The 20,071-nt window shown below is 50.7% G+C and overlaps 1 protein-coding gene across 1 annotated transcript in view; it reads left to right on the forward strand.

Annotated features, from left to right (window-relative positions):
* The window catches only part of TMPRSS9 (transmembrane serine protease 9), a 62,884-nt gene continuing 42,813 nt past the window's right edge, over positions 1-20,071 (forward strand). Inside the window, 1 exon segment of the mRNA XM_017874905.1 lies at positions 1-84. The gene's annotated coding sequence lies outside the window, so the exon portion shown is untranslated.

Consider the following 20,071-nt stretch of genomic DNA (forward strand, 5'->3'; position numbering starts at 1 on the left):
CCAGGGCCCAGCTCCAGCTTCTCCTCCGCTTCGGGGCCGGCGGGATCTGGGCAGCAGCGGTGCAGCCTCGTCTTCCGGAGTGCGGTGAGTCGCGGTCGCCCACGCCCCCTCGGAACAGCCCCCACTTCCTCCAACCCCGTTCGCCAAGCCCTGGGGTTTGTGTGGTCGCGTCTGGGGCTGGGTAGACATGGCGGGGTTGTGTAAATGCAGCCAGGCTGTGTAGACACCACTGGGGTTGTGTAGAGGCCAACTGAGGCTGTGTGGACGCCACTGGGGTGTGTAGACATGGCCAGGTTGTGTAGATGCAGCCGGGGTTGTGTGGATGCAGGTGCGGTGTGTAAATGTGACCGGAGTTGCGTGGACTCAGGTGTGGTGTGTAAATGGGGCCGGGGTTGCGTGGGCGCAGGTGCAGTGTGTAGATGCAGCCGGGATTGTATGGACTGACCGGGGTTGTGTGGGCGCAGGTGCGGTGAGTAGATGCCGTGGGGGTTGCATGGGCGCAGGTGCGGTGTGTAGATGCCCCCGGGGTTGTGTGGGCGCAGGTGCGGCGTGTAGATGCAGCCGGGGTTATGTGGATGTATCTAGCGTGTGTAGATGTGGCTGAGGTTTGCAGACGAGGTCAGCCTGGGTAGATGCGGCCAGGGTATGTGGAGGTAGCTGGGATTGTGTGGATGCAACTGAATTGTGTAGATGCAGCCTGGTTCCTGGAGGGGCCTGGGACTACCGAAGCCCTCCCCATCCCCACCCAGAGTCCTTTCTTTTCTACTCATGAACTTCACCTAAAGCAAGAATCAAGCATCAGCCTGGAGCTCTCTGGGGTCAGGAGCAACAGGAAAGGGGCTGACAGCTACTGGGGTAGGGTGTGGGGTGCGGGGCTGGGGTGGGAGGCAGGGCTGGGGTAGGGTGCGGGGCTGGGGTGGGGTGTGGGGCGGGGAGGGGCGGAATGGGTGGGTGGGGTCGGGTGCGGGGCCGGGATGNGTGGGGTGCCGGGCATCTGACTGGAGCCTCTCCTCCCGCCCCAGTTCTCACCCTCGGAGCACTTCTGAGTAAACACACACAGCGACGTTTCGGGTAACAATTGGAGAGTGAAGGGCCCGAGATGAGGTTGGTTATCGGCATTTGCCTGGGGGAGGGTCCCCCTGGATTCAGTTAGCCCGGCAGGAACCCAGGTTGGGGACCCTGGTGTTATCCCCATGTGACCAGGAGTGACCCACATTCTGGGAATTGGGGAGGGGTCCCAGGACAGGGTCTGTGCTCGAGGGTCTTCTGTGGCCCAGGGACCTTCGGTTTCCCTCCCTCATTTTATAGGGGGTCAAACCAGGCTTCAGACCCAGGCATGGGCTCCAGGGGTTGCCAAAGGTTTTGGGGACTTGCCAACGGGTTCAGGCACTGCCCCGCGGGACTTCATGGCCCCAAACACCTTGTGGTCCGCGTGCTGGCCGCCGCCTCGCAGGTCAGGGATGCCTGCAGGACAGCTGTGGTCCTGACTTCCTGACCTTTCCTAGGGCCCGGCCGGGCGGGGCTGTGTGAGATTGTGTGTGATGTGTGGTTGTGTGTGGCAATATATATAATTGTGTCTGTGGCTGCGTATGGCCGTGTGTGTTTTGTGTGTGATTGTGTATTATATGTGCGTGGTCATGCGTGATTGTTGTGTAATTGTGTGTGTATGGTGTGGTCATGTGTCATGTCATGCGTGATTGTGTATGGTTATGTAATTGTGTGGTTGTGTGTTCATGGCGGTATAACTGCGTTGTACGGTTGTGTGGTTGCATATAATTATATCATGATGTTTGTGTGATTGCATAGGATTGTGTGTGGTTGTGTGAGATGGTGTGGCTGTGTGTGGCAATGTGTGTCATTGTGCCATGTGATTGTGGCAGAGGGGTAATTGTGTGTATGGGTGTGTGACTGCATGTGTGAGACCGTGTATGATTGCGTCTTGCATGGGAGGTTTCTGCAGCTGTGTGGTTATAGCGTACGGTTGTGTGTGTGATTGCATGATGAGATTTGTATGATTTTACGGATGACTTTGGTTGTGTATGGTTGCATAATTGTGTGTGATTACATATGATTGTGGCAATATGTGTAATCGTGTCTGTGTGTGACTGTGTATGGTTGAGTTGTGACTGTATCAGTGTATAACCAAATGTGTGAAGTTGTGTTTGTCTGTATGGTCATTGTATGTGAGATTTGTGCAGTTGTGTTGTAATGTGTGGTTGTGTGTGGTTGTGTGAGGTGTGTGGTTATGTGTTGTGTGGTTGTGTTGTGTGAGGTTGTGGTGGTGTGTGGAAATCCCCCCTTCCTAGTCTTCTGGGCATGGGGATGAGGGTCCCAGTGCTCAGGCTGGCCTGACCATGGGGTAATTGGGCCCTGCAGAGCCTCACGGAGCCTGCTTGTCCTGCCACACGGAATGGGAGTCTGTGTGTGCCCCGCTGCCCACAGCGTGTGAACGTGAACCGGGGACCGTGCGACCCACTGCACTTTGGGTCCCATCCCTAAAGAGCATTCATGGACTCTCAAAAGTTCCCTTTGCAGAATTTGGACTATTTAGGGTGTAAAATATGGAGCTTGGAGACTCCTTAGGCAAAAGGTGTTGGTGGTCGGTTGCCCAGGCTGGGCACTCTGTCTGCTAGTGCGTGGGTTTGCAGGAACGCTGGAGCATCGGAGTTCAAACCCTGTTGTCACTGTGGTTGGTTAAGGGCTTTGCGGCGACATGGAGCCATCGTAGATGGATCACAAGTGAGGGCAGAATGAAGGCAAAGGCGTTGCTTCTCCGACAGTGGACACATGGGTGCAGATTTGACGTAGGAGCTGTTGGGGAGGGGTGGGAGGACAGGTGAGTGTGTGGGAGGGAGTGAAGTCGCGTGATTCCCCATGCATCTGTGCGTGCAACTGTGGGTGGTGGAGCTGGTGCCTGCGGAGGCAGGACTGGACCCTGGGTGCTGACACTGGGGCAGAGTTTAGAGCTCCTGGCCCTGCACCCCTTGGTCCCCAAGGCTCACCTGGCTTAGCTGGGGAGCAGGGTTCTCAGGGAGCATAACAGAGAAGCTGCCCAGCAACGTGGAAGAGTCACTGGAATTCCAAGAACTGTGTGTGTGTGTGAGAGAGAGAGAGAGGGAGGAGGGGCAGAGAGAGCCTCAGTCTCTTCCTCTGTAAATGGGCATACTGATATTAGCTGGACCTGCATACCCTGGGATTATTGGGAGGGATGGATCAACTTTCGTAAGCCTGTGAGCCCTACACCAACAGGACGCTGTTGGCATAAGCACATATCAGCCTCCCAGGAGTCCTGTAGACCCAGCACCTGTAGTCCCAGCTACTCAGGAGGCTGAGATGGGAGGATTGCTTGAGCCCGGGAGTTGGAGGCTGCAGTGAGCTGTGACTGCACCACTGCACTCCACCCTGGGTGACGGAGTGAGACCCTGTCTCAAATAAATAAATAAATAATGCAAGATGGAGAAAGAGAAGAAATTTAGGAGCCCAAGAATGAAGCTGAGGCGAACCTTGGGGTTTAATTGAAGTTGATGGTTGATGCAGCCCCGCAGGCTGTTCTAAACCACTGATGTTTCTATGTGTGGCTCTGAAATGGATGCAGAGGATAACATATTCTGGGTAATCCACTCATAACTGCAGAAGGCTTCCTTTGCTGTTGTTGCTTTGCAGAGATGGGGTCTCACTATGTTGCCCAGGCTGGTCTTGAATTCCTGGGCTCAAGGAATCCTCCCACCTGGACCTCCCAAAGTGCTGAGATTACAGGCGGGAGCCACAGTGCCCAACCCTTTGTTTTGTTTACGCGTTACCTTTATTAATTAAAAAAATTTTGGGGGGATAATTTTAGCTGCGAAGATGGTGCAGAGAGTCCCCGCACACACAGCCTCCACCCAGTGTCCCCTTGCGTTGATACCTTTGACCATAGAACAAAGAGTAAAACTAAGGCACCCTGTGGATGCCGCACTCACTCTTCTCCCCAATGTTTCTGTTCTACGTTGGAATCCAGGATCCCACATTGCATTTAGGAGCTGTGTTCATTTTAAATGATACAACTCCTAAGCGCTTGGAAGGTTATTTTTTAATCTCTGCGTTTTTCTCTGTTTCCCTTGGTATCACTCATGTTTATCAGCGTTTTCCCTCCCACACGGTTACTGACTCCTTTCTCCTCTGTCCACATTATAAAGCTGAGAGAACACAAGATATCGTTGCTGCAAATAGTTTTCTCACAAACACCTCTTCCCATGAAAGCTAACAAAAAGACCATAGACAAAATGAAAAAAAAAAAAAGACCAAGCTTATTAAATTTCCTGTAGGCTTGCTGAGTGATTTATTTCATGATGTTGGGGCGATGGAGGAGGAGAGGTTTTCCCGGCTAGATTCAGGCCTGAGGACAGGGGACAGGAAGAAATAAGAGAGGCCATGGTACAGACAACAGCTGCCTGTTCCCTAAATGGGCTTTGGCTGCCGTGGGACCAAACATGGGAATCGAAGGGGATGGAGGTGTCCAAAAACTGTGATCATCTTGGATTAGGTGAAGGAAAAAACCAACAACAACAAAAAACAAACTACACAGACAGGTGGGCACGACAGCCAAAGAGCTGAGACCGAGGCTGCGGGTGTGGCGGTGCAGGCTTGTAGTCCCAGCTATTTGGGAGGCTGAGGCAGGAGGATCACTTGAGCACAGGAAGTTGAGACCAGCTGGGCAAGATAGCAAGACCCCATCTGTACAAAAATTAAAAAATCAGCCAGGCATGGTGGTGTGCACCCATAGCCCCAGCTACTTAGGAAGCTGAGGTGGGAGGATCGCTTCAACCTAGGAACTGCAGGCTGCAGTGAGCTGTGATAACACTGCTGCACTCCAGACTCTGTCTCAAAATAAATAATTTTTGAAAAAAGAGATGGAGAAAGAAATTTAGAAGCTCAAGAATGAAGCTGAGGTGAACCTTTGGGTTTTATTGAAGCTGCTCGGAAAAAAGGGGAACCCAAGGGCCCGAATTTCTCCTTGGAGAGGTTGAACCCTGGTTTTGAGTGACTAGCAAACATTAAAAGCAGAGAGGGAGACCCTGTCTCTACCAAAAATTTAAAAAATTAGCTGGGTGTGGTGGCAGCGCCTGTAGTCCCAGCTACTCAGGAGGCTGAGATGGGAGGATTGCTTGAGCCCAGGAGGTGGAGGCTTCAGTGAGCTGTGATTGCATCACTGCCCTCCTGCCTGGGTGACAGAGTGAAACCCTATCTCAAAAAACAAAAAAGTAAATAAAGAACACCAGACAGAAGATCCTTGGGACCTGCAGTCCTGTGTATTGGTTATTGGTTACTGCATAACAAAAGTCTCCCAAATTTAGCCAATTAAAAAAACAGACATTTATTATGTCACAGTTTTTGTGGGGCAAGGATTTGGGAGGGATTTATCTGGGTGGTTCTGGCCCAGGGTCTCTCATGACGTTGTAGTTAAGACATGGGCCAGGGGCCCGGCATGGTGGCTCACGCCTGTAATCCCAGCCCTTTGGGATGCCAAGGTGGGTGGATCACAAGGTCAGGAGATTGGGGCTAACACGGTGAAACCCTGTCTCTACTAAAAATTCAAAAAATTAGCCAGGTGTGGTGGCGGGTGCCTGTAGTCCCAGCTACTGGGGAGGCTGAGGCAGGAGAATGGTGTAAACCCGGGGGGCGGTGCTTGCAGTGAGCCAAGATTGTGCCATTGCACTCCAGCCTGGGAGACAGTGAGGATCCCTCTCAAAAAATAAATAAATAAGCCAGTCATGGTGGCATGCACCTGTAATCCCAGCTACTAAAAATACAAAAAATTAGCTGGGCATGGTGGTGGATGCCTGTAGTCCCAGCTGCTCAAGAGGCTGAGGAGGAGAATGGCATGAACCCAGGAGGTGGAGCTTGCAGTCAGCCGAGATCGTGCCCCTGCACTCCAGCCTGGGCGACAAAGTGAGACTCTTTAAAAAAAAAAAAAAATACATGGGCCAGGGCTGCCTCGTCTGAAAGCTGGTCTGGGGCAGGAGGAGACACTCCCAAGCTGGTGCCCTCATGCAGCTGTTGGTGGGAGGCCTCAGTTCCTCACCACGTGGAATCACCATAGTGCTGCTTGAGCATCCTGACAACATGGCTGCTTGCTTTATCCAGGGCTAGTGATTCAAGGCAGAGAAGGAACAAAGCCATAGTGCTTCTATGATCTAACCTCAGAAGTCTAGCTCCATTGCTTCTGGTACATTCTATTCTTTTTTTTTTTTTTTTTTTTTTTTGAAACGGAGTCTCGCTCTGTCGCCCACGCTGGAGTGCAGTGGCGCAATCTCGGCTCACTGCAAGCTCCATCTCCCGGGTTCCCGCCATTCTCCTGCCTCAGCCTCCCGAGTAGCTGGGACTACAGGCGCCCGCCACCTCGCCCGGGTAGTTTTTTTTTTATTTTTTAGTAGAGATGGCGTTTCACTGTGTTAGCCAGGATGGTCTCAATCTTCTGACCTCGTGATCCGCCCGCCTCGGCCTCCCAAAGTGCTGGGATTACAGGCTTGAGCCACCGCGCCCGACCCACATTCTATTCTTTACAAGTGAGTCAATAAGTCCAACACACTCAAAGAGAGGGAAATTAGGCTCTGCTAGGCGAGGAGAGCAGTTTTTGGAGATATTTAGAAACCACCACATCTATAACCTTGGGCAAGTTACCTAACTCTTCTGTGCCTCCAGTTCGTCTTTGGTCAGAATAGAACCAGTCTCATAGGAGAACGGTGGCAGTAAATGAGATGATGACTGTAAATATTGTTTAATATAACACCTGTCACACAGAAAATGCTTATCTACCTTTTTTTTTCCGAGACGGAGTCTTGCTCCATTGCCCAGGCTGGAGTGCAGTGGTGGAATCTCGGCTCCCTGCAACCTCTGCCTCCTGGGTTCAAGTGATTCTCCTGCCTCAGCCTCCCAAGTAGCTGGGATTACAGGTGCACGCCACCATGACTGGCTTATTTATTTATCAGAGGGAGTCTTGCTCTGTCTCCCAGGCTGGAGTGCAGTGACGCAATCTCGGCTCACTGCACACTCTGCCCCCCGGGTTTACACCATTCTCCTGCCTCATCCTCCCGAGTAGCTGGGACTACAGGCGCCTGCCACCATGCCCAGCTAATTTTTTGTATTTTTAGTAGAGACGGGGTTTCACCATGTTGGCCAGGCTGGTCTCAAACACCTGACCTCAAGTGATCCACCTGCCTCAGCCTCCTAAAATGTTGGGATTACAGGCGTGAGCCACCATGCCTGGCCTTGTCCACTTATTTTTATTAAAGGCACATTTTTCAGTGTTACAGCTCTTGAGGAATGATGTACCAGCTATAGTTATCAAAGTGTAGCTCTCTGGATTTGTGGGGCTGGAGGTGCAGAGGGAAATAGCTTGCTCTTTCCGGAAGCATCAGGCTACGGAACGGAGAGATAGCACGTGGCGGTTGCATTTTTCCTGGCTCCCCTTTCCCAATGGTTAAGGGAAGATGAATGGGAATGAAGCAGCTCCAGGCTCTGCATGTGGCAGAAACCATCCTACCATCTACTCGTATTTTGCAGTTTGCAAAATTCGAGAGACAAAAATAAAATAAAATAAAAATAAAGCAGAGAATGTGAAGGGTGACTGCCAGGAGGATGTAGCTGAGTATGTCAGGCAGGAGACGCAGCCTGTGCAAAGGCCCTGAGGCTGGACCGTGCTGTGTGTGTTTGGGGATCAGCGAGGGGCCAGTGCAGCTGGGGCTGAGGGAGGGAGGGGTTGGAGATGAGGACGGTTAGACCCGGTCGCTGTGGGGAGGTTTGGGCAGAGGCAGGACGCCATCTGACACGGGTCTTAGCTGTCTCTGTGAGGCTCCCCATGGAGAACAGACCCAGGAAGGGGAAGATGGAAATGGCATTTTGGGAGCCTGGGCAACGCTCTGCTTAGACCGGGCTAAATATGGCGTAGGGGCCCAATTCTAGATCTACCCTGCAGACGGTCCGACAATGTTTTTGGATGGACTGGGTTTGGGATGTGCCCGGGCATCAAGGATAAACCCAGTTTATTTTTTATTTATTTATTTTTTTAGACAGAATCTCGCTCTGTCACCCAGGCTGGAGCACAGTGGTACAATTTCAGCTCACTGCAACCTCCGCCTGCCGGGTTCAAGCGATTCTCCTGCCTCAGCCTTCTGAGTAGCTGGGATTACAGGTGTGCGCCACCACACCCGGCTAATTTTTGTATTTTTAGTACAGACGGGGTTTCACCATGTTGGCCAGGCTGGTCTGGATCTCCTGACTTCAGGTGATCCACCCACCTTGGCCTCCCAAAGTGCTGAGATTACAGGCATGAGCCACTGCGCCCGGCCAAACCCAGGTTTTTTTTAAAAAAAATTTTGTACCTGAGTGACTATAAAAGTGAAGCTGCTGTTTGAGCTGGGAAGACTATGGGAGGAGCAGGTATTTTTGTGAAGATGAGAAGAGAGGAGGGATATGAGAGCTCAGTTTGGTCAGTGTCAGATTTAAGAAGCCTGTTAATGATTGTATTAGCTTTTGTTTGTTTGTTTTTTTAAGACAGGGTCTTGCTCTCTCACCCCCACCCAGGCTGCAGTGTAGTGGCTTGATCACAGTTCACTGCAGCCTCAACCTCCTGGGCTCAAGTGATCCTCCTGCCTCAGCCTCCCAGGTAGCTGGGACTACAGGTGTGTGCTACCACCCTGGCTAATTTTTATTTTTATTTTTGTAGAGATGGGTCTCATTATGTTGCCCACACTAATCTCAAACTCCTGGGCTCAAGTGATCCTCCTACCACAGCCTCCCAAAGTGCTGGGATTACAGACCTGAGCCACTGCATCTGGCCTAGTTTTCTGCAAATTACCACAAATGTAGCAACTTGAAACAGCTCCTGTTTACTGTCTCATGGTTTTGTGGTTTCTGTGGGTTGCGTGTCTGGGGATGGTTTGGCTGGCTCCTCTGCTCAGGGTCTGACAAGGCTGCAATCAGAGTGTTGGCTGGGCTGTGATCTCATCAGAAACTCAACTGAGGATGGCCAAGTGCAATGGCTCATGCCTGTAATCCCAGCACTTTGGGAGGCCAAGGCTGGCAGATCACTTGAGGTCAGGAGTTCAAGACCAGCCTGGGCAAAATAACGAAACCCCATCTCTACTGAAAATATAAAAATTAGCAAGGTGTGGTGGTGTGCACCTGTAATCCCAGCTACTTGGGAGGCTGAGGAAGGAGAATTGCAAGAACCTAAGAGGCAGAGATTGCAGTGAGCCAATATTGTGCCACTGCACTCTAGCCTCGGTGACAGAGACTTCATTTCAAAAAATATATATATATATTGCCCAGACTGGACAACACAGCAAGACCTCGTCTCTACAAAAATTAAAAACAAAAAAAACCCCAGCGTGGTAGCATGTACTTGTCCCATCTACTTGGGAGGCTGAGGCAGGAGAATCACTTGAGCCCAAGAGTTCAAGGCTGCAGTGAGCAGAGATTGCACCACTGCACTTCAGCCTGGGTGACGGAGCCAGACCCTAACTCAAAAAGAAAAAAATGCGTGACAATATTATGTATCTTGATGAGCGAGGTTTTTGGAGCTCACTTTAATTTTTCTCCTAAGGCCAATACCTCCCTCCTGTCACCCTACTCCCTGGCCCCGGATGTCCTCTGCAAAGGCTCTGAGCCCGAAGCTCACTCCTGTTTGAAAACAGACACTGGCAGGTCTCAGAGTGGCATTAAGGACACGCTGGCCCTGAACCAAGACTCTCCCCAGCTGGCCTCATCTGGAGGCTGGAAACAGACATTGCTCCTGCCTCGTTCACAGTCACTCATGGCTCTGCTCACAAAGTCCTTGCTTGTCCCTCCTTGCGGGCCCCCATATGGCTCTAGATGGTTCCTGACAGATGAAGACAGAAGTGGGTAGGTTGACCAGATGTCCCAGGTTCCAGGTTAAAACTGGAATAGCTGCTGGGCGCAGTGGCTCATGCTGTAACCCCAGCACTTTGGGAGGCTGAGGCAGGCAGATTGCCTGAGCTCAGGCGTTTGTGACTACCCTGAGCAACACGGCAAAACCCTGTCTCTACTGAAATACAAAAGAAAAAAAAAATTAGTCGGATGTGGTGGTGGGCACCTATAATCTCAGCTACCTGGGAGGCTGAGGCAGGAGAATCACTCAAACCCAGGAGGTGGAGGTTGCAGTGATCCGAGATCATGCTACTGCACTCCAGCCTGGGTGACAGAGCAAGACTCCCTCTCAACAACAACAAAACCAAAAAAAACCAAAAAACAAATAAAACTAGCCTTGAGCAAACCAGGACCAGGACAACTGGTCACCCCAAAGCAAACTAAGTCACTGGGTGACAGGGACTCTCACTCCATTACCACCATGTTGAAATGAGAGTAGGACCTCCTGCCTCCCAACTGGGCCAGAGGATACTGGGAGAGTGGCATCTGTTGGGCTAGAGGCTGGTCTAGCCACAGGCTCAATTTGGAGACATCAATGCCGATGGTTCATTATTTTGGTGCGATCTCAGTTCACTGCAACCTCCGCCTCCTGGGTTCAAGCTGGGATTATAGGCGCCCGCCGCCATGCCCAGCTAATTTTTGTATTTTTAGTAGAGAAGGGGGCCAGGCTGGTCTCAGACTCTTGACCTCAAGTGATCCACCTACCTTGACCTCCCAAAGTCCTGGGATTACAGGCATGAGCCACCATGCCTGGCCCATTCTTTTTTCTTCCCTGTATCTTGGTGCACAGTTCAGATCTGAGATCCCACGTCCATCCTTCTCTAAGCTTTTTCCTGTAACGCGGGTGGGCGAGTCTCCTCCTACTGATCTCTTTGGTTTTATAGCGACACATTTTCTTTTGGTTTGCCTGGGGCATTCTCACGTATCTCTCAAACCCGGCCGGTAACTTACCCTCCTACGTTGCTTTTAAAAAAATATAAAGGATACCTCCTCTTGTCAACGGCTTCCTCCCACTTCAAGGTCACCGGTGAACCTCCGTGCCCACTCTTGTTTCTCGAAATGGGCTATCTTCCCTCCTTCTACCTGTGTATTTCATTCTCTCCCACCCCCAGTGTTTGGAAAAAAAGATAATAAAACTCTAGAAGATATTTTGTACTCTGAGATTAGCAGTGTGAAGGACCTTCCAGAACCTTCTCTCTCCGCCTTTCTCTGAAAATGCCCGCTTGTCTGAGACTGGCTGTCTCCATTGCATCTGAGTGATAAGATAAAGATTCATTGAAACGGGCAGGTTTTATTTTTGGTCTGCCCAGCACTAAATGATTTTGTTTTGGCTGACTTTTTTGTTTGTTTTTTTTTTAAACCCTAAACGGACTTTGCAGCTCAGTAAGAATTTATTTCAATTTAGAAATATGGGTGTTCTAAACTTTTTTTTTTAATTAAAAAAAAATTTATTTTTTCCTGAGACAAGGTCTTGCTCTATCACCCAGGCTGGAGTGCAGTGGCACAATCGCAGCTCACTGCAGCCTCGACCTCCTGGGTACAAGTTATCTTCCTGCCTCAGCCTCCAAAGTAGCTGGGACCAAAGATGTGCACCACCACGCCTAGCTAATTATTTTTATTTTTTGTGGAGATGGGGATCTCGCTATGTTGCTCACCCTGGTCTAAACTCCTGGCCTCAAGTGATCCTCCCTCCTTGGCCTCCCAAGGTGCTGGGATGACAGGTGTGAGCCACTGCGCCCAGCCAGAAACTTGGGTTTTAAATGGACTTTGCATTATAATGAGATGGGTAATTCACCCAGGATGAATCCAGCCTTCCAGCTTTTGCTTTCTTTTTTTATTTTTATATGTTTATTGATTTTTGAGACACAGTCTCACTCTGTTGCCCAGGGCTGGAGTGCAGTGGAGCAGTCTGGGCTCACTTCAACCTTCACCTCCCAGGTTCAAATGATTCTCGTGCCTCAGCCTCCCAAGTAGCTGGGATTACAGGTACACACTTGGCTAATTTTTTTTTGTATTTTTAGTAGAGATGGGGTTTTGTTATGTTGGCCAGGCTGGTCTCAAATGCCTGGCCTCAAGTGATCCTCCCACTTTGGCCTCCCAAAGTGCTGGGATTACAGGCGTGTGCCACCACGCCCAGCTAATTTTTGTATTTTTAGTAGAGACGAGGTTTCGCCGTGTTGGCCAGGGTGGTCTCGAACTCCTGACCTCAAACGATCTACCCGCCTCAGCCTCTTAAGGTGCTGGGATTACAGGCATGAGCCACAGTGCCCGGCCAGCTTTTGCTTTCTTTGCCGTACACGTGGCCTAGGGAGGTTGCAGCTTGGAGGTTTTCAGCCAACTTTTTGCGAAGCTAATACACACCGTGCTGATTTATTCTTGGGTAAACTTGTCAGCTTTTCACTGAAGCAACAAATGCTTTTGTCTGCACCAACTATTTGCAAAGTACTTTACAGGGAGATTTGAGCAAGGCAGAGAGGTAAACAAGGCTCGTGTCTATCCTTGAGGAGTTGAGAGGAGTCTAGAAGGTTGTGTACATTGCGCGCATCTGGGCAGTGCTTTAAAACATCTTCCCAAGCTACGGAACCCTGACCCCTCCGCGGCTTCACTGCTTCTCAAGTTACTGCATCAGCACCAAAGACTCCTTTTTCTCGTATTCACGGCGACAAGGAGAGGCTCAAAATCCTGCCTGTCCATTAATTTCTTGCTGATTTCTCTCAACAATCTTTTAAAAAAAAAAAAAAAAAATAAGAGAGGTAGGGCACAGTGGCTCGCACCTGTAATCCTAGCACTTTGGGAGGCCAAGGCCAGTGGATCACCTGAGGTCAGGAGTTCGAGACCAGCCGACCAATATGGTGAAACCCTGTCTCTACTAAAAATACAAAAATTAGCTGGGTGTGGTGGTGGACACCTGTAGTCCCAGTAACTTGGGAGGCTGAGACGAGAGGATGGCTTGAACCCAGGAGGCGGAGGTTGCAGTGAGCTGAGATTGTGCCACTGCACTCCAGCCTGGAGACAGAGTGAGACTCTGTCTCAAAAAAACAAAACAAAACAGCAAAGAAAAACACCCCTGAAAAACCCAAAGACCCTGTTTGAGGCCCCTGTGTTGTTCTGGTTGTCTCTGGGGAGCCCCTAACCAGGCTTGGAAGAAATTCTTGGAGGAAGGTTTCTTCTCTGACCAGAGGCTGGCTCTGGCCTCTTGCCCGTGAGCCTCTGCGGCCTTGGTGGGATGGACGCTGAGTGCCTAAGCCTGATGTTGTGATGATTGTATTGTGTTCTTCTCTAGACAGCAGCAAAGGAGGCGAAGAGCGTTTCCTTTAGGGACTATCCTTGTAGCAGTTCCTGCTCTCTGCTTTGGTTTGTTCACAACCTACATATCCTGGCACCAGCTGGCGCAGAACTCGGCTCCATGACTAAACAGGTCCCGTGGAGGAGCTGGCGCTGGGCGAGGCTGTGCCAGACGCACTCTGGTGTCCGCTGAGGCCTTCCCTGTTGGAGACTCCTGCCCCCACTCTGTCCCCTTCTGGTCTCTTCCTCCACGGCACAGACCTCTTCCTTCTGTTGACCGCCAAAAGGGTGGCCAATGACCCCATGTCTGTGGCAGTTTAGGAGCCCCACTGGGAAGAAGGCGTCTCCGTCTCTGCTTCTGTTAGTTGAGCCATAAGAAACTGATCTTGTTCTATAGACTTTGGTTTTAAAAAGTGGAAGTTTTATGAAGTTGAAACTCAAGGATCCAAAAGAACTTAGTGGCCTGCTTGGGTCCTATGCAATCTCTTGGGTCCATCACTGATGGGGTTGGAGGGCTGGGCACTGTGATTGCCAGGTCAGGGTCCAGTGTGGACCAATCACTGATGGGGATGGAGGGGTGGCTACTGTGATTGGCAGGCCAGGGTCTAGTGTGGACCAATCACTGGGTGGAGATGGAGGGGTGGAAGCTGTGATTGGCAGGCTTGTGTTCAGTGTGGACCAATCACTGATGGAGAGAGAGGGAGTAAACATTGTGATTGGCAGACCTGGTGGCTAGCACCGTGATTGGCCACCCCACCAGGACAGCAGGGATGAGGTGGACCTTCATTGACGAAAGGGATGCTGGGCAGACAAAAATGACATTGCCACCACACATACCCTAGAAAATTACAACTGAAGAGATAAAGTTGATCAACGACCTGGGGAAACTGAGGCCTGGAGAAGTTCATTGCCTTGCTGGGAGTCCTGGAAGTCTCAGGGTGAAGTGAGGATCTGGGTATTATGAGTTGGACAGCTCCCATCAGCAGGGTGCTCCTCCTGTAAAGATGCCAGATGCGCAGTAAACCATTCAGCTCTCTCCAAAGTCAGCATCGAGGAGCACTGCCCCAGGGGCCTGTGTTGGCTTCCTGGTGCTGCTGGAATAAGACGGGCCTCCCCGGGCCAAAGTAAAGGTGTGGGCAGGGCTGGTCCCTCCCGGGGGCTCCAGGCGAGAATCTGTTTCTGCCTTTCCCAGCGTCTAGAGGCACCTACATCCCTTGCTCGGGGCCCCTTCCTCTCCCTTCATAGCCACAGCACAACCTCTTCCAGTCTCCCTCTGACTGTTCCCTCCCACCTCCTTTCGTGAGGACACTATGGGGATATCAGGCCCCCCAGATCATCAGGATTATCTCTCGTCTCCATGTCCTTCACTCAGTCCCACCTGCAGAGTCATTTTGACCATGGGAGGCACCATATTTACAGATTCTGGGATTAGGAACTGGATGTCAGAGTCATTATTCTGCAGCCACAGGACCCACTGAGATGTCATTTTTCTTTTTTTCTTTTTGAGACAGAGTCTTGCTCTGTGGCCCAGGCTGCAGTGCAGTGGCACCACCTTGGCTCACTGAAACCTCCGCCTCCCAGGTTCAAGCGATTCTCCTGCCTCAGCCTCTTGGGTCGCTGGGATTACAGGCGCCCACCACCATGCCTGGCTAATTTTTGTATTTTTAGTAGAGATGGGGTTTCGTCATGTTGGCCAGGCTGGTCTCAAACTGACCTCAAATGATCCACTCTCCTTGGCCTCCCAAAGTGCTGAGATGACAGGCATGAGTCCAAGATGCATTTCTAGGAATGTACCCAGAGACACTGTCAGATTCTCTGGACCGAGGAGTCAAGGCTCTTTCTGAGCTGTGGTTCAAAGGAAGATTCTGCTGCCTGGTTTCTGCCTGCTCTCCACCAGGCCTGCCAGCTGCCAGGATGCAATTTCTCTGGCCTCCGAGGAGGGCCAGGCAGGGTCACACCGGGGCAGAGGCTTGTCAGCGCGCATCTGACCCAGTGTGCCCAGAACCCGAGAAGCTGGAGTGGCCACAGGCTGGCTTGTCCTGAGTCCCTTTCTGTTCACAGATCCCCACTCCTGGCTATCTGCATGTGGTCATTTCTGGATGGAGACAGTTTAGGTGTGTCCCACAGTGGATGTCCCTGGGGCTCTTGGCTGTATTGTTACTGGCCACCGGCTCTCACAGCTCACATTTCAGTCCTGCGTATGTCAGTTCCTCGTACTTTCTTTCTTTTTTATTGTGTGTATGTATGTATGTATGTATTTGAGATGGGGTCTCACTATGTTGCCCAGGCTGGTCTCAACCTCCTGGGCTCAAGCAGTCCTTCTGCCTCAGCCTCCCAAAGTGCTGGTATTACAGGCATGAGTCACCACACCTGGACTTCCTTTCTTTCCTTCTTCCTTTCCCTCCCCTTCCCCGCTCCTTTCCCCCTTCTTCCTCCCCTCCCCTCCTTCCCTCCCTCCCTCCCTTCCTGCCTTCCCTCCATCTTTCCTTCTCTCTCTCTCTTTTTTTTTTTCCTTCTGAGACAAGGTCTCGCTCTGTCACCCAAGCTGGAGTGCAGTGGTGTGATCATAGCTCACTGCAGCCTCGACCTCCCAGGCTCAAGTGATCCTCCTGCCTCAGCCTCCCAAGTAGCTGGGACTACAGATATGTTCCACTATGCCTGGCTAATTTTTAACATTTTTTTGCAGAGACAGGGTCATACTCTGCCACCCAGGCTGGCACAATCATAGCTCATTACAGCCTCCATCTCCTGGGCTCAAGTGATTGACCCTCCCGCCTCAGCCTCCTGAGTAGCTGAGACTACTGGCATGCACCACCATGAAAGGTGAATTTAAAAATTTTACATTTTGTAGAGATGGGGTCTCACTATGTTGCCCAGGCTGGCCTCAAACTCCTGGCCTCAAGCAATTCTCTTGCCTTGGCTTCCCAAAGTGTTGGAATGACAGGCGTGAGCTGCCACACCTGACCCCCCTTTTCCTTATAAATTAGCCAGTCTCAGGTATTTCTTTACAGCAGGACAAAAATGGACTCAGATAACTGTGTTTAGGCATTACTTATAGAGTGACAACTGTCCTGGTTTGATTGGAATTGAGTGGTTTCCTGAGACATGAGACTTTCAGTGCTGAATAGGGACAGTCCTGGGCAAACTGGGACCGTTGGTCCCTGTAAATGTTGGTGGGATACTGTGTCAGTCTGTTCTCATGCTGCTAATGAAAGCATACCCAAGGCTGGGCACGGTGGCTCACGCCTGTAATCCCAGCACTTTGGGAGGCTGAGGCAAGTGGATCACGAGGTCAGGAGTTCAAGACCAGCCTGGCCAATATGGTAAAACCCTGTCTCTACTAAAAACTAAAAAATTACCCAGGTGTGGTGGTGCACGCCTGTAGTCCCAGCTACTCGGGAGGCTGAGGCAGAATTCCTTGAACCCGGGAGGCAGATGTTGCAGTGAGCCGAGATTGTGCCACTGCACTCCAGCCTGGGCGACAGAGCAAGACTCCATCTAAAAAAAAAAAAAAAAAAAAAAAAAAAAAACCTACCTGAGACTGGGGTAATTTATAAATGAAAAGGGGTTTAATTGACTCACAGTTCAGCGTGGCTGGGGAGGCCTCAGGAAACTGACAATCATGGTGGAAAGGGAAGCAAACATATCCTTCTTCACATGGTGGCAGGAGAGAGAAGAATGAAAGCCCAGCAAAGGCAAAGCCTTTTAGAAAACCATCAGATCTTGTGAGAACTCACTACTATGAAAACNCTACTAAAAACTAAAAAATTACCCAGGTGTGGTGGTGCACGCCTGTAGTCCCAGCTACTCGGGAGGCTGAGGCAGAATTCCTTGAACCCGGGAGGCAGATGTTGCAGTGAGCCGAGATTGTGCCACTGCACTCCAGCCTGGGCGACAGAGCAAGACTCCATCTAAAAAAAAAAAAAAAAAAAAAAAAAAAAAAAAAACCTACCTGAGACTGGGGTAATTTATAAATGAAAAAGGGGTTTAATTGACTCACAGTTCAGCGTGGCTGGGGAGGCCTCAGGAAACTGACAATCATGGTGGAAAGGGAAGCAAACATATCCTTCTTCACATGGTGGCAGGAGAGAGAAGAATGAAAGCCCAGCAAAGGCAAAGCCTTTTAGAAAACCATCAGATCTTGTGAGAACTCACTACTATGAAAACAGGATGGGGGAAAGCAGCCCCGTGATTTAATGATCTCTACCTGGTCCCTCCCATGACACGTGGGGATTATGGGAACTACAACTGAAGATGAGATTTGGGTGGGGACACAGCCAAACTCTATCAGATACCTGGAGGGAGAAATCAAGAATGTAGGTGGCAAAGCTTTCTAAATGTGCTCGATGTGGAACAGCTCTACAGCAACATACATTCTCAGACCAAACCTGAGCTTCTGAGTGTGGTGCACAGCAGCCTTCCAGATGGGGCTGTTGGGCCTTCCTGCCTCCCCTCTCACAGTTCTCCTACACCCTGCCCCACACTAGGCCCTGATGTTCCCTAAACTCTTCCCTCCCTCCCTCCTCCTCTCTCTTTCTTTTTTTTCTCTCTCTCTTTCTCATTTTCTCTTTTCTCTCTTTTTTTTTTTTTTTTTGAGATGGAGTCTCGCTCTCAACCAGGCTGGAGTGCAAGTGGTGCGATCTCTGATCACTGCAAGCTCCGCCTCCTGGGTTCCTGCCATTCTCCTGTCTCAGCCTCCTGAGTAGCTGGGACTACAGGTGCCCGCCACCACGCTCGGCTAATTTTTTGTATTTTTAGTAGAGACAGGGTTTCACCGAGTTAGCCAGGATGGTCTCGATCTCCTGACCTCGTGATCCGCCCGCCTTGGCCTCCCAAAGTGCTGGGATTACAGGCATGAGCCACTGCGCCCGGCCTCTCTCTCTCTTGCTCTCTCTCTCTCATCTCTCTCTCTCTCTCGTCTCTCTCTCTTTCTTTTCTCTTGCCCATCTTAAGTGCAGTGGCACAATCATGCCTCACTGCAGTCTCAACCTCCTTGGCTCACAGATCCTCAGCCTCCTGAGTAGCTGGGACTACAGGTGTGTGCCACCGCCACCACGCCCAGCTAATTTTTCTGTGTTTTATAGAGATGGGGTCTTACTATGTTGCCCAGACTGGTCTCAAACTCCCATAGTGCTCAGCCTCCCATAGTGCCTCAGCCTCCTGTGGTGCTGGGATTACAGGCATGAGCCACTGCACCTGGCCGGTTGTAATTAACTTTAGTTTTAATAGCCACATGGGGCCAGTGGCTGCCATTTTGGACCTTGCTGGTGTAGTTGTATGACTTTATGCTCTCAGCTCCCACTTAGTGGGAGAATCATGCAGAGACTCATGAGACTGACACAAGAGGATCATTTAAGCCCAAGAATTCAAGGCTGCAATGAGCTACAATTGTGCCACTGCACTCTAGCCTGGGCCACAGAGTGAAACCCTATCAAAAAAAAAAAAAAAAAAAAAAAAAAAAGCCAGGTGAAGTGGCTCATGCCTGTAATCCCAGGACTTTGGGAGGCCAAGGTGGGTGGATCATTTGAGGTCTGGAGTTCAAGACCAGTCTGGTCAACATGACAAAACCCCATCTCTACTGAAAAAAAAAAAAAAGAAAAAAAGAAAAAATTAGCCAGGCATGGTGGCATGTGTCTGTAATCCCAGCTACTGGGGAGGCTGAGGCAGCAGAATTGCTTGAATCTGAGAGGCAGAGGTTGCAGTGAGCCAAGATTGTGCCACTGCAGTCCAACCTGGGTGATGGAGCAAGACTCCACCAAAAAAAACCAAACAAACAAACAAACAAAAAAAAACAGTGGATTCTTCCCCAGTCGAGCCTCAGATGAGAATGCAGCCCAGCTGACACTTGGGTTGCAGCATCATGAGACCCTGAGCAGAAGACCCAGCTAAACCCTGTCAGAATCCTGACCCCAGGAAATGAGGAAGTAACAAGTGCATGTTGTTGGCAGCTGCTAAGTTTGTGCTGATTTGTTACACAGCAGTAGCTGACTGATACACTTTCTCTACATTAGTCTTGACTTCCTTGCTCCTGCCACAGGGATTCTAGATACTTTATCCCTGCCATGTAGAATCCATTCTTTCCACTGGATGCTTACTCAATTCCTATTTATCCTTCCGAACTTGGATAACTCATCACTCTCTCGGAAAACTGTCCCCTGACCGCCTGTCTAAATCAAAGACCCCTGTACATAGATTCAAAGTTCCTGGTTGTGCTTCTAGTTTTGAGCCATCCTTGTAGCATCGTGTTAATGGATCTGGGCCTCTTCCATTCAGATGTAAGCTCTCTGAGCTCAGAGAATCGTATCTGTCTCATTCAGGGTACAACGCAGCCAGACCTGGCCCATCGTAAAGGTTGGCTGGATGGAGACTGAAATGAATGGCCCTTCTATATTTGATGCTAAATAGCCATGGAGTCCTTTCTGTGAACCAATGATGGTGATGACAAGACCATTTAGAGAACACAGGAATCCTCAGAAAACCCGCAGGGCAGGGTCAGCAGAGGCAGTGGGGGTTGAATGAACGCAGTGTGTGGGTGTGTGTGGGGGGAGTGAGCTCATGCTCTAAATGTGCCTTTTCCAGCTCGAATCACAGAAGGGAATCTTGGTGTCTTTTGTTTCTAAACCATCCATCAAGTGATTCTGGCTCCTCTCAAGGCCGTTCAACTCAAGTGTAAGAGTAAACGGGAAAGTGTGGTGCGGCCTCACTCCCCGCCACCCCTGCCTCGCTCCATGCTACCCCTGCCTCTCTCTCCACTGCCCCTGCCTCGCTCCATGCTACCCCTGCCTCGCTCCCCACTGCCCCTGCCTTGCTCCCCACTACCCCTGCCTCGCTCCATGCTACCCCTGCCTCGCTCCCCACC

This window comes from Rhinopithecus bieti, unplaced genomic scaffold (genome assembly GCF_001698545.2).
Source record: "Rhinopithecus bieti isolate Rb0 unplaced genomic scaffold, ASM169854v2 scaffold_9769, whole genome shotgun sequence".
NCBI lineage: Eukaryota > Metazoa > Chordata > Mammalia > Primates > Cercopithecidae > Rhinopithecus > Rhinopithecus bieti.